This window comes from Dermochelys coriacea, chromosome 6 (assembly GCF_009764565.3).
Source record: "Dermochelys coriacea isolate rDerCor1 chromosome 6, rDerCor1.pri.v4, whole genome shotgun sequence".
NCBI lineage: Eukaryota > Metazoa > Chordata > Testudines > Dermochelyidae > Dermochelys > Dermochelys coriacea.
The window spans coordinates 63582743-63596968 of NC_050073.1; the positions used below are offsets into that span (position 1 = coordinate 63582743).

The 14226-nt window shown below is 39.3% G+C and overlaps 1 protein-coding gene across 4 annotated transcripts in view; it reads right to left on the reverse strand.

Annotated features, from left to right (window-relative positions):
* Window positions 1–14226, reverse strand: part of MIDEAS (mitotic deacetylase associated SANT domain protein) — a 106423-nt gene that overhangs the window by 48941 nt on the left and 43256 nt on the right. The window contains exon 1 of one of the 4 annotated variants that reach the window (XM_038406845.2): window positions 9578–10120. The exons of the other annotated variants lie outside the window; for them this stretch is intronic. The gene's annotated coding sequence lies outside the window, so the exon portion shown is untranslated. Of the gene's footprint in view, window positions 1–9577; window positions 10121–14226 lie in introns of those variants that run through there. 4 annotated transcript variants of the gene reach the window in all.

Sequence of the window (14226 nt, forward strand, 5' to 3'; positions counted from 1 at the left end):
TTAAAAAAATTATTTTTAATCAGATTTTTATTTAAATCGAATTTTTTTGATAAAATCCTTTTTCAGGAAAAAACCTATCCAAAGATAGTTTTAATTAAGATACACTATAGCTCAAAGATATCTCATCATGGAGTAGGGATTATAAATTCTAATTCTATAGTATCTGACAATATATTCGTGTAATGTTTAAGAAAAGAGTTTTGTAAATGAGTTCCAATGGTTCATGGATTAGAGACCCAATCTTATGGGGTTCCAGGGGCACCTATATAGATTATTTAGGTTAATCTTTCTAGCTACCCAATGGAACTCAGTGCTCAGTCTAGAAGATACCATCAGAGATGCTTAGTTTTGCAGTTCTCAAACTGGGATTTGTGTCTCCAGAGATAACATGCTTGTTAACAGCAACAATGTTTTAAAATAAATGAATAACTAATATATAGAGGTGAGAAATAATGGACCTCAACCCTACTGTCCCTCTGCAAATATGTGTACACAGAGTCAATTCCTCGCCTCTCTCTAAAAGTGCAAACTTTCAAAAAGTTCAATGAATAGAAGATTGTTGGAGGTAGAATAGATCTAGACAAGGAGAAGAAGTCTGGAGATAAATGTCAGAAGGGAGGGACAGGCAGTAGAAACAAAAGTGAAACTCTCTGAGCAGCATATTCAGGAAGACTTGAGGTCTTTCTGAATGTAGCCTTCATTGATTTGAGATCTACTAGACACTGGAAAGGAAAACCTATAATGGCAGCAGGCCATAAAAGAGACCCAGTTTGGGAATATTTTAATGAAGTTCCTCTACCTGTGGATAAGACAGGCATGCATGCAAAATGCAAACAGTGCAACAAAGAAATGCAAGGCCTGGTTGCCCAAATGAAACAATATCATGAGACGTGTTCCTTCACAGGAGAAGGCTGCGTTGAAGATAATGAAAGATAATGAAATATTTGTTCAATATCTTCATAAATGATCTGGAGGATGGTGTGGATTGCACTCTCAGCAAATTTGCGGATGATACTAAACTGGGAGGAGTGGTAGATACGCTGGAGGGGAGGGATAGGATACAGAAGGACCTAGACAAATTGGAGGATTGGGCCAAAAGAAATCTAATGAGGTTCAATAAGGATAAATGCAGGGTCCTGCACTTAGGATGGAAGAATCCAATGCACCGCTACAGACTAGGGACCGAATGGCTCGGCAGCAGTTCTGCGGAAAAGGACCTAGGGGTGACAGTGGACGAGAAGCTGGATATGAGTCAGCAGTGTGCCCTTGTTGCCAAGAAGGCCAATGGCATTTTGGGTTGTATAAGTAGGGGCATAGCGAGCAGATCGAGGGACGTGATCGTTCCCCTCTATTCGACACTGGTGAGGCCTCATCTGGAGTACTGTGTCCAGTTTTGGGCCCCACACTACAGGAAGGATGTGGATAAATTGGAAAGAGTACAACGAAGGGCAACGAAAATGATTAGGGGTCTAGAGCACATGACTTATGAGGAGAGGCTGAGGGAGCTGGGATTGTTTAGTCTGGAGAAGAGAAGAATGAGGGGGGATTTGATAGCTGCTTTCAACTACCTGAAAGGGGGTTTCAAAGAGGATGGCTCTAGACTGTTCTCAATGGTAGCAGATGACAGAACGAGGAGTAATGGTCTCAAGTTGCAATGGGGGAGGTTTAGATTGGATATTAGGAAAAACTTTTTCACTAAGAGGGTGGTGAAACACTGGAATGCGTTACCTAGGGAGGTGGTAGAATCTCCTTCCTTAGAGGTTTTTAAGGTCAGGCTTGACAAAGCCCTAGCTGGGATGATTTAACTGGGACTTGGTCCTGCTTTGAGCAGGGGGTTGGACTAGATGACCTTCTGGGGTCCCTTCCAACCCTGATATTCTATGATTCTATGATTCTATGAAAGGAACATGTCTGAACATGCAGGATCTTCAGGTTGGTAAACTTTTTAATTTCGTACTTCTTTCTTAAGGACTACCTGTCTTCCTTCTGGACTATTCTTGAATTCTCATGTTAAAGCAAAAAATATAATTGTTACCCTTTGGTACTATCATTTTAGATGCAGTTGTGATAAAAAAAATAAACAGTTTGAATAGGCAGATCTTCCTTTTACCATTTCACCTTACTGAGTGTCAGTGAATGCAATGAGTAATACTAAATGAGCAGTATGGTAATAATTAAAATAACTGCATTGACTTTGTTTAGGAGAATCCATCCTCAACATACAGGATTGTGAATATCCACCTTCAAGATCACCATCATTTTCTCTAGTTTTAGAGTTATCTGCCAACGATAGCATTTCAGTCACATCATATATGTCACATAGCCACAGTAATCACACGTAGCAAAAAGAAGAAAAAATCTTCATCATCTGGAAAAAAACAGAGATAAATTTGTGATAAGAACTAGCAGATTACAAAAAGAGGTAATTGATGAAAAAATTACCTGGTTTGTTTATGCCACAAACTTTCATTTCCGTATGATTGAGAACCCACACTTCATTAACATGGTTCAGTCATTAAGACCGGAATACAGTCCACCCAACAGAGCAGATATCACAGGCAAATTGCTGGATAAAGTGTATGAAAGAGACAGTTGAGCAGTGTGCAAAAGGTCTAGAGGGTGAAATTGTTAACCTGAGTCTTGATGGGTGGAGCAATGTCCACAATGATCCTATTGTATGTACTTGTGTCACAACAGAAGAATGGAATGTCTTTCTTACAGAAACAATTGATACAACAGGAATTGCACACAGCAGAATACTTACAAGAAGTAGCAGTAAAAGATATAACAAACTGTGAAAAAAAATTCAAATTGTCTAGTACGCAGCTTGGTCACAGACAATGCTGCAAATGTATCCAAGATGAGAAGACATTTAGAAGAGAGTCCCAAGCTAACAACATACGGTTGCACTGCTCATTTGAGGCACCTCCTAGCCAAAGACTTCAGGGTTCCAGAAATAAAGGCTAATGTTGTTGAAATTGCAATATACTTTTGTAACAACCACTTTGTAGCAGCTGCTCTGAAAAAAGTGGGAGGAACCAAACTAACTCTCCCAGAAGACGTGTGTGATGGAACTCAGTAGTGGACTGTGTTGAGCACTAGATCAAGAACTGGCCTAATCCGATGACAGTCTGTGAACAAAATTGTGAAAAAATAGATGGCACTGTCCCAGCCAAAGTTCTCAACATTGGGCTTAAGAGAAATGTTGAACACATGCTGAGTACCCTGAAGCCTATTTCTGTAGCCTTGAACAAAATGCAGGGAAATAGCTGTTTTATTGCTGATGCTGTTGAAATCTGGAAGGAACTGAGTGAGATTTTAAAAAGAGAAATATGCAATGGCAGAGCTGAATCACAAGCATTAAAAAAAAACAAATGGGACACGCATTATCTCCAGCTCATTTTCTTGCAACATGGACATCCAGCAATCATCCCTCCATAATGCCAACTATAATAAACTTCAGAGCGAAGGGTGAACCATTCAAGAAATATATGTTTGCTGATGATGTTTTAAAAAAGTGAAGTGGAGGAAGTCACTTCAGCACTTGGATTCAGAGACTGTTGATGTGATAATCTCACTTTTAACAGCAGTAGCTTCTTCTGCCGATGTAGAAAGAATATTTTCTTCCTTTGGACCAATTCATTCCAAATTGAGAAATCGTTTGGGACCTGAAAAAGCAGGAGAGCTTGTTTTTCTTTTCCAGATTATGAACAAACAGGAAAATGAAGGTGAAGACGACTGAGTTAGCTGCAGAAGCCAATATTTTAAGCTTCTCATGTGGACCTGGCTGACATAGTTGATTTAATTTTTGTTGTTTTTTTTTAAATATTATTTAACTATATTTTAACAAAAACAAACCTGATTTTAAAAAACTTGAATGTTTAACTAAATTCAAAAATTTATACGCTTGTTTTGTTAAAATATTATATTTGCTGTTGAAGGGGAAAAAAATCCAGAATACATAATGTTGTTGTTTTAGTTAAATAAAACAATTTAAATGTCTATCTGATGATGTTCTCCTCCTAATACAGCATGGCAAGAAAATCCTCCAAATATTAATGATTAAACTGTTGAATTGGAGATAGTTCACCTCCCAATGACTTCATAAATATCTGCTTCAATTACCTTTGGTAATTGAAATAACCAAACAATCATTCATTTTCTGATATAGCTGTAAAACTAATCTGAAAAATTTTCAAAATAAATCACTTCAAAAATGTATAGTGTGTACCTTCTAAAAATGAAACTACATCTATCTCTGAGCTGTGAAGAATATGTATTAAGGTTATAACAACCAACAACAATGCATTTTTATGTAGAAATCCATGATTAAATCGAGTTTTCCTATCAATTTGATTTAAATCGAATCCACCCTGTCAAGCATGAGACTCAATTCTGCACATTACACAAAATTATAACAATATTTTATCACAATCAAACTGGTACTAAAAAAAAAAATAAAACATCCAAATTCACCTATGTATGAGGAGAAATGTTGCGAGAGGTTAATCAGTTCATGTTTGTAAAGTGCTTTGACGTTTTATTCTGCACTTCCACAGCTCGATCTGTGGATTTTGAAACCATTTACAGACCATCTGTGAATTAATCCCTGCAACATCTTTGTATCGCTACCTCCATATTAGAGATGAAGAAAGCTGAAGTACAGAGAAGTTAAAAGGTTGATTTTCCATGGTGCTAACTAAGCACACAATTCCAATTAAAATCACAGGGAGTCACAGATCCTCCTCACTTGTGAATACCTCAATGACTTGGGCAAGATCACAGAGCAGCTTAGTGGACAAGCTGGCAATAGACTCCAGCACCTAGCTCTAATCATTAGACCACTTCCATGTAAAGCAGCTAAGTGTTATTATAATAAAAGTTCTTACATGAAAATTATATCATTTTGCAAACTGTAGACCAAAAAGGGATCAGTCATCCCATAAGGGGCACAAATTCCATTAGGACCTGATCTTGCTTTCACTGAAGTCAAAAGGAATTTTGCCAAGACTTCTATAGGATCAGCAAGAGACCCCTTTGCTGTCAATATGACCAACAATTTAGCTGAGTTAAAGGGATTTTTCACTAAACTAGATAAACACCCTTCATCTCAGACAATATGCTAATTTCTAGGTTGAACAGAATACCGTGTGTCTTTGGGGGAAAGTAAGTGAAGGGGATATCCCACAAACACTGTATGAGCACTAATTGATTAAGCCTCACACAACACAATTGAGCAGGTAGGTAAATATTATTAATCCAATTTTTATAATGGGTAAACTGAGGCAGAGTGCCTTGCCCATTGCTTCATAGCGAGTCAGTGGTAAAGCAGGGATTATAACTCAGGAGTTCCTGGCTCCCAACATCCACTGCTCACTCCTTCAGACCATGTTTGGAAGGCATCAGGAAGAGGAAAAACATCTATACTCTGACCATATGGACTAAAATCTAAAAAATAATATGGAAGAGCACAGTTTAAAAAAAAAAAAAAATCTAGCAAGCTCATCCCACCCTTGAGAACATAAGAATGGCCATACTGGCCCGGACCAATGGTCCATCTATCCCAGTGTGCTGTCTTCTGCCAATGGCCTCTGCCAGATGCTTCAGAAGCAATGAACAGAACAGAACAATTATTGAGTAATCCACCCCATCGTCCAGTTCCAGCTTCTGTCAGTCAAAGGTTTAGTGGCATCCAGAGCATGGCATTGAGCCCCTGACCATCTTAACTAATAGCCACTGATGGACCTATCCTCCATAAATTTATCTAATTCTTTTTTTAACCCAGTTGTACTTTTGGCCTTCATAGCATCCATAGCAACAGGTTCCACAGGATCACACTGTGTTGTGTGAAGTAGTACTTCCTTATGTTTGTTTTAAATGTCCTGTCTATTAATTTCATTGGGTGACCCCTGATTTGTGTGTTATGTGAAGGAGTAAAAAACACTTCCTTATTTACCTTCTCCACAGCAGTCAAGATTTTATAAACCTCTATCATATCTCCCTTTAATCGTTTCTTTTCTACCCTGAACAGTTCCAGTCTTTTTAAATCGCTCTTCGTAAGGAACTTTTCCATACTTTAACCATTTTTCTTACCCTACTCCAATTCTTTACATCTTTTTGAAGATGGGGCAACCAGAACCTCAAGCAGAATTCAAGCTGTGGGCATAACATGGATTTACATAGTGGCATTATATTTTCTGTCTTATTATATATCCTTTTTCTATGGTTCCTAACATTGTTAGCTTTTTTGACTGCCACTGCACACTGAGCAGATGTTTTCAGAGAACTATCCAGAGTGACTCCAACATCTCTTTTCTTGAGCAGTAAGAGCTAATTTAGACCCCGTTATTGTATGTATAGTTGAGATTATGTTTTCCAATGTGTATTACTCTGCATTTATCAACACAGAATTTCATCTGCCATTTTGTTGCCCAGTCACCCAGTTTTGCTAGATCCCTTTATAACTCTTTGCAGTCAGCTTTGGACTTATCTATCTTGAGCAATTTCGTATCACCCGCAAACTTTGCCACTTCATGTTTGCCTCCATCCAGATTGTTTATGAATATGCTGAACAGCACTGGTCCACTACAGATCTTTGGGAGATCCTGCTATTTACCTTTTGTGTAAATAATAGACTATTATGATAGCATCATACTGCTTCAATATAATTGCAACATTTTTCTTAAAAAAACCAAACCAAAAACAAACAAACAAAAAAAACCACACATGCCTGGCTATTGCTATCTATAGAAAAGCTCAATCATCATCATGACAGCTCTCTGACCAGTACTTTAGATTCAGACTTTAATGCCAGTAGAACCATCATGATCATCTAGTCTAACATCCTGCACATTGCAAGCCACAGAACCTTGCCCGCCCACTCCTGTAATATACCCATAACCTCTGCCTGAATTACTGACATCCCCAAATCACGATTTAAATCTTTGCAGGTCTGTTCTTCTATACTCCCTTTGTATTTTTTCCAAAAGCCCCCTTTCTGAAATTGCAGGCTAAAGGAAATGGAACCTAAAATGTTTGAGTGAATGTAGTGTTTATAAAACTAACATTTATCAGAATTCAGACACAGAGGAGGCTGACTTTTTTGCAACCTTGCCTGTTGCTGCACTGCCACTGTACCTCATTCCTGAACTGCAGCATCCACTATTTTAGGTACTTACACAACCTTCATCACCATTGTATCTGAGCACCTGAATTTTTAATGCATTTATTTTCACAACACCTATATAGGGTAAGGAAGTGCTATTATTCCCATTTTACAGATGGGAACTTAGGTACAGAATTGCTAACTGACTTGCCTGAGATCACACAGGAAGTATGCGGTAGAGCTGGGAACTGAATTTAGGTCTCTCAAGATTTAGGCTAGCACCCTAATCAGTAGACCCTCCTTTCTCTGTTATTCAGTCCTAGACCTCACCCATAGCACTGCTAATGTACCACAATGCTGGCTTGCAATACCTTTTCTATTCCAGCCTAGGGCCAGAGTTCAGCAGGGACTGTCACTCGTACTAAACTAAGGATACGGTAACACCGTATTGCAGATGAGACAAGTTTAGAATGGGTACTAGCAATTTCCATTTGCCACCAATGGACCACAACAGACATACCAGGCTCTTAACAGGAGTAATGTACAGGGCACACACAGAGGAAGTCCTATCACAATCCAGGAACATTAATTAAGTCCACCCCATAGGGCCACAGCTTATGCACACAGCATTAATTATTCCAGTCTCTCCTCAGCAGGAGCTATGCCTTAAATCTTGTCTGGGCAGCCATATGTTTTATAGACCAATGTCAGATAATCTGACTAAAAGAAAAGGAGTACTTGTGGCACCTTAGAGACTAACAAATTTATTAGAGCATAAGCTTTCGTGAGCTACAGCTCACTTCATCGGATGCATTTGGTGGAAAAAAACAGAGGGGAGATTGATATACTGAATCCTTGCCATGAATGCATTTACAGTGTAAAGGGCATTTTCACTTACCTAAAGTTAAAACTAATTTGTTTTAATTTATTACATTTAACAGATAGAAACACAGATCAAAACCATTTAGAGTGTAAGAAATGCACTTTGTTATTTAAGAAAGGATAAAAAAAAATAGTTATAGCAAGATAGTGCTTCAGAGTGAGTGATCTAGCTTGATTATACATTACCCTCAACTTCTCCACCTACTTCCCTAAACCACTCCAGAAGACAGAATAGTTTCTCTCTCCCGCCCCCACAGTGCAATTGCAATCTTTGAAACATCAAAATACACAAACTAACTTCCAGGCCCCCAAGGAACTGAGATTGTTAGAGCTGAATGTTTTTAGAGTCCAGCAGTTCAGAGCCAAATATGTCCACCTTCATAATGAAACACTCTCAAATACAGGCCCTAATCATGTTCCCAAGCAAATGGCAAAATTCCCACTGATTTCAACAGGAACAGCCATCAGAGGAACCAATTTAATATTCTGGGAGTAGGAAATCATTGCAGTTACCTAACTTAAGCACTGGTTCACTTTAACCTTCCCTAGCTTGCATCATATTTCTAACCATAAGTAAACTAACTAGCAAAAATTTTTAGGTGGTGGTAAACTGCAGATTATCCCATTGGCTGCTTCTCTGTCCTTATGGGATGCTCAAACCAGGCACCTTACAGGCTAGTGTTGAGATCTGAAAGTGATATTAAGTACTGAAATCAGTTTCCTTGCACAAGGTATCTAAAATTTGGATACAGGCTTGCAGTTATTGCAATCAAATACCTGGGTGCATGGAGATTTCAGAACCTGAGCCAAAAGCATTGACCTACAGAAAGCACAGAAACCTGTTCCAAGGGACTTGGATACCTATCAGAAAACAAGCAAAGCATGTCCTAACACCTATTTATACATGCCAAAACCCACCCAGCTTGTCACACTTAAGAATCTGTACTCAAAAGGTCCAGAATTAGGATAGCAGAGTATATGGCTCAGAATTAAGATAAACGTGGTAAAGATTTGGGAGGCTGGGGATGAGGAAAATCTTGTACAGTTCTTACCTGTACTAAACATAAGTCCCTCATGTTTGTTAACACTAAGTTTAATCTAAAATTTTAAGACAAAAAGAGGGGTATTAATTTTAAATTGCACACAGCAAGACTGCAGCAGCTGTCAAATAACGAACAACAGCAATGCAATTTGAATCGCCCCTCTGCTCTCATACCATACGCAACTCTCCACCCAAAGGGCAATTTACCACATTTCATTAAAATTAATATTAGCCAGAATTCTCTGTACCAAGTTTCCACACTAAAAAGGCAGTCTTCCTGTTGAAGCGGTCCATTAGCAGCGTTGAGCTGCGTAGCTGCACATACGCAGTTTGCGTGCATTATACAGACAAAAAATAAATAAAAATAAAAAGCAAACAAAGTTACCAAGCACTCAATCTCCCCATTTCCTCCACCCCCAGCTCCTTGCTGCAAACCTTCAGGCTTGCAAAAACCACAGCCATGATTCAAATAGCCTCTATGGTGTTGATTAAGGTGCAGGAGTGCACAGGCCCTTTGGACCTTATAAGAACCCTAGATTTCAATTTACCTCGTCCTAATAGGAGACAGACACTGTCAGAATTATGCAACAGAGCGATTCCTCCCTCTCTCTCCGCTTCACTTCCCAAGAAAAGACAAAAAAGTGTTTTCCAGATCCGATCCTCAGGGCTCCCAGGAAAGAAGCAGGAAGTTCTCTTGCAATCAAGAATATCCCACGAAGTGGTCACTCCTCAGCTCCCCTTCTGTGTACAAGCAAAGCGAAGTCCTGCACTGTACTTGGCCGAAATCTACAGCTCCTGTTTTTGATTCTCTCTCACCTCCAGTCCCACGATGCAGTGTCAGGATTGCATGGCTCTGACTCATCGGCTGAGCTCACAGCTTTAAAAAAACCAACAAGGCGGCTGCGGCGGCAGCGAGGGAGGGCGCTTTCTCCGACCTAAAGGATTGCACAACTCCCAGGCAAGGAAACCAGAAGCACCCGCCTCCTAAACACACATGCACTATACAGAACTGAAACCAGCTCTTCCACTTCATCAGCACAACTGCCTAAGTCAGGAGCCATCTCTCCCGCTCCCTCCCTGCTCAAGCAGGCCTGGGCCACTCCCACTTCCCGTTGCCATACAAGGCAGTGAAAGGGTTTTAAAACCACATAGCAACTCCACAGAGCTGGGGATTTCCAGCATATTTTAGCCCTACATAATAGCTTTCCCTTTCTCTCTCTCACATCTACTGTTTGATTTGCAAAAAAGCATCCAGTTAGCATCTCTTCAAACCACACCAGGAGGATGACTTTTGGAGAACATTGTTTTACCCACGAAGACTACACATCCAGTTTATCTTTCCACTGAGGAAACCCCTCTTCGCAATTTGCACTGTTAAAAATAGTTACATATCCATTAAGCAGAAATTAAGCTATTACAACTGATAATTGGGGTGCATATCAGAGACAAAATATCCAGTAGGCCTTCTTCTGGGATGTTATGCTCACAAAACAATTCTGTTTACAAATTCTCCTGGTGCAGGTAGGCTAGGCAAGTGAAAAAAATGTACATACTTGTGGGATATAGAGCCTGACACTGTAGCATAGGAAATGGGACAGTGTTAGATCAGAGGTCTCAGCAGCTCACTATTTAAGTGCCTTACCTAAGATTAACAAATTTATTTGAGCATAAGCTTTCGTGAACTACAGCTCACTTCATCAGATGCATCCGATGAAGTGAGCTGTAGCTCACGAAAGCTTATGCTCAAATAAATTTGTTAGTCTCTAAGGTGCCACAAGTACTCCTTTTCTTTTTGCGAATACAGACTAACACGGCTGCTACTCTGAAACTTACCTAAGATTGAACACTTTGGCTTTCAGCACTGCCAACCCCAAACATTCAAAAACATAAGCTGAGACCCCCAAATCATCATGAAACTGGCTTAAAAATCATGACAATTTAAAAATAATACAGTACATACATTTTGGGTTGCTAATTTTCATTTGCCCTCTTGGTTTTGAGCTTTTACTATACACTTGGGGCACATTTTTAAGCTTTTCTCAGCAACCATGAGGGCCAGAAACTCACTTAAAAATATGAAAGCCAAAATTCTCACAATCATTTGTCTCCAGGGGCTGAGGCTTTAAGAAAAAACATTAAATGTAAAATTGTGAACCTTGGCAAAACTGGTTTCCTGCATTGTAAGACAGGTATATCAATAGACACCTATTTAGAGTGCTTTGAGATTTACACATGAGGAAAGCTAAGTAGTAGTATAACCAGAAACTTCTATGCCTAAACTCTGTACCGTTTTCTTTTTACTTCAACATTATCTTAATAAAATTATTAAATCTTACTTAAAATACGCTTTGAACCTGAAACTACTTTTAACTATTTTTTTGTGATTGATTAGATTGTACAGTGGCTATGACTTTAAATAACTAATTGTTCTCTTTGTTTTTGAGCCCCCGTGCCAATTTTTGTGGTTTTCAAAAATACATTTTCTTTTCCCTGTTGCTGTGTGAAAAATCCCAAACTACAGGAGAAACTGACTATATAAAGAAAACAGTTTTGTCAAAGACAGCAAATAAAACAATTAAAGAAATATTTGTTTTCTTTAATCTTAGGTGTGTTACTTGCAAGAACATTAGGGGAAAAATTCTGACAAGAGTAATTTTTAAATCGACGATGTCCCTTAAAAATAAGATTAGATTTATGCTGCATGGACCATTCCTAAACTACTGTCTTGCTAAAACCAGCCTGCTTTCTTTTGTTTAAGCACAGTCCCGGGCCCCAGCTCTGCAAGATGTTCCATGCAGGTGAACTCCTATGCTCGCATAATGCTCCACAATGGGGTTTTGTGCAGGCACATGGGCTTCCCTAAAGCAGCTTGCAGACTCAGGGCCTATGGCTGAAGAATCTGACATGTTTCCACTACCCCGGTGTTTGTTTTGGGTATGTAAAATTTGAGGTCAAGCACAGACAACAGCTCATTTCCACTACTGTTGCAATGTACAAGAAGGCTGCAACCGAGAGCAGAGTGAAATGTCCTAGGATAGAATATTAGAAGGAAGAATGAACTAACTGCCTTGTGAACCTTGAAGTATGCTGGTTTCTGCAAGCACAGTTCATCTTGCACCTGCATTCTCCCTTCCCTTTGCACATTCAGTACAACAGGACAACAGTCCAGCATTTATTACCACATGCCTTTGGTGCCCCAAAGAGATCACGTGAACAAAAATTGTTCCACAAGAGATGGCACAGCCTACCCAGTAACATTTTTCTGAAGTGCATGCATTACCACCTACAATTTCAAATGCAATTACAAAAGCATCTCCTCTAATTAATATATTTGCTTCCTTTCTTTGTGTGACATTATAGAACACCATGAGGGAAAAAAGCATTTCATGGAGTGCCCTGTTACGTACATATTATGATGTGAAGTGCTGTACAAACAGAACAGAAAAATGGTCCCTGCCCTAACCAGCTTACAATCTTAAGTATAAGACAAGAGACAGCAGATGGCTATAGACAGATGGGAAGTACAAAGAAACAATGAGACAGTATTGGTATAGGCAGTGGCCTCTGCACACCAACAACCTAACTGCTATCAAGTTTTTTGTAGGCATCATGGCAAAGAGTTTTGAAGAGGGATTTGAAGGTAAATAGCTTTGTAGATATAGACATCTGTACTGTAACTAAGTGCAATACTGTTTTTTCTGCAACATACAAGATCAATAAGTAACAACTATGACATGCCGAATGCAGCCATTGGCAGAAAAATACTATTCAACCTTTCAGCAAAGCTGGATAATTTATTTATTTAATGGTAATATTTTGGCTTCCACCTTGCTGTGAACATTATAGTAAGGCCTCATGCACAAAGCTGTATTTAAAGTGGTAGTAAGTAGAGAAGAGGTGGGGACTTTCTCTATTAATGATTATCCATTAATGATTATCTGAAACTTACTCCCCACTTTCAAGAAATTGAGGGTTTGCCCCACCCTTTATCTTATTTATAATGTTCATTAAAAATAAGAAGTGATGTTTCTTATTAGGTTTTTTAATACTTAGAAACGTCAAGAATATCAGTAACTAAAAAACAAAATTCCCCCTTAATTGCTCAACTTTCATTTCTCAACTCTTGCAATGGCATAATGTTACTAGCTCTCTAATCAGAGTCTTTGAAAGAAGGAAGACCTGCAATTCTGATACTAAGAAAAAAAAAAGGACCCCTCCACACACACCCACAAATATTTCAGGCTTTTCATATATTATAATGAAGCAAAAAAGGGCACAAACTGAACTCCCACTCATCCCTCATGCAAACAACCTTTAACATTCTTTTGCAATTGTTGTACCTTCTGTAAAAACTAAAATCTTGGCCTGTCTCTCTGACATCTTCTTGTGGATGTCCAGTCATCAGCTCAAGCTCAATATGATTAAAACAGGGAACCTAATCTCCCTACCACCATCCAAAACCCTCCCCACTACACTTAAATGGTAGTGTAGACATGATCTATGTTGGCAAAACTTAAGTTGCCCAAGGCTGTGAAAAAAAAAAAATCACACCCCTGAGCGACAGTTTCGAGGGCATAAATGGCAGTGTGCACAGCGCTATGTCAGTGGGAGAGTTTCTCTCGCCGACATAGCTACTGCCGCTTGTGGAGGTGGTTTTACTATGTCAACAGGAGAGCTCTCTCCCATCGGCATAGAGTGGCTACACAAGCGATCTTACAGCGGCTCAGCTGCCCCGCTACAGCTGTAAGCTCCCTAGTGTAGACATGGCCTTAGATTGTAAGTTCCTTGAGTCAGGGACCATCTTTTTGCTCTGTGGTTGTACAGCACCTGGCACAATGGGGTCCTCATCCTTGCCCAGGGCTCCTAGGCACAACAGCAATACAAATAAACAATAACCATTTAACATTTATTTGGCTTGCTCAGATGAAACAGAAAATTATTGTTCAGAATCTGGTGTTCAGTGCCTGCTCACTGTGAGCACTACCTCTTCTATACAAGAGCCATTTTAATTTTTAAAACATCGTGCATCTCTCTCACATTAAGAACCGTCATACTAGTTCTAAATACTAGCTCTATGGTCCCTACTCCTTGCTTCTCTCTCTGTAATACCATTGGTGACTACTTTAGGGTGGAGTGAAGGGTAATCTCCAAAAGCAGTTCATGATCCCTCTCCGTGAACTGCCTCCACACAGGCCTG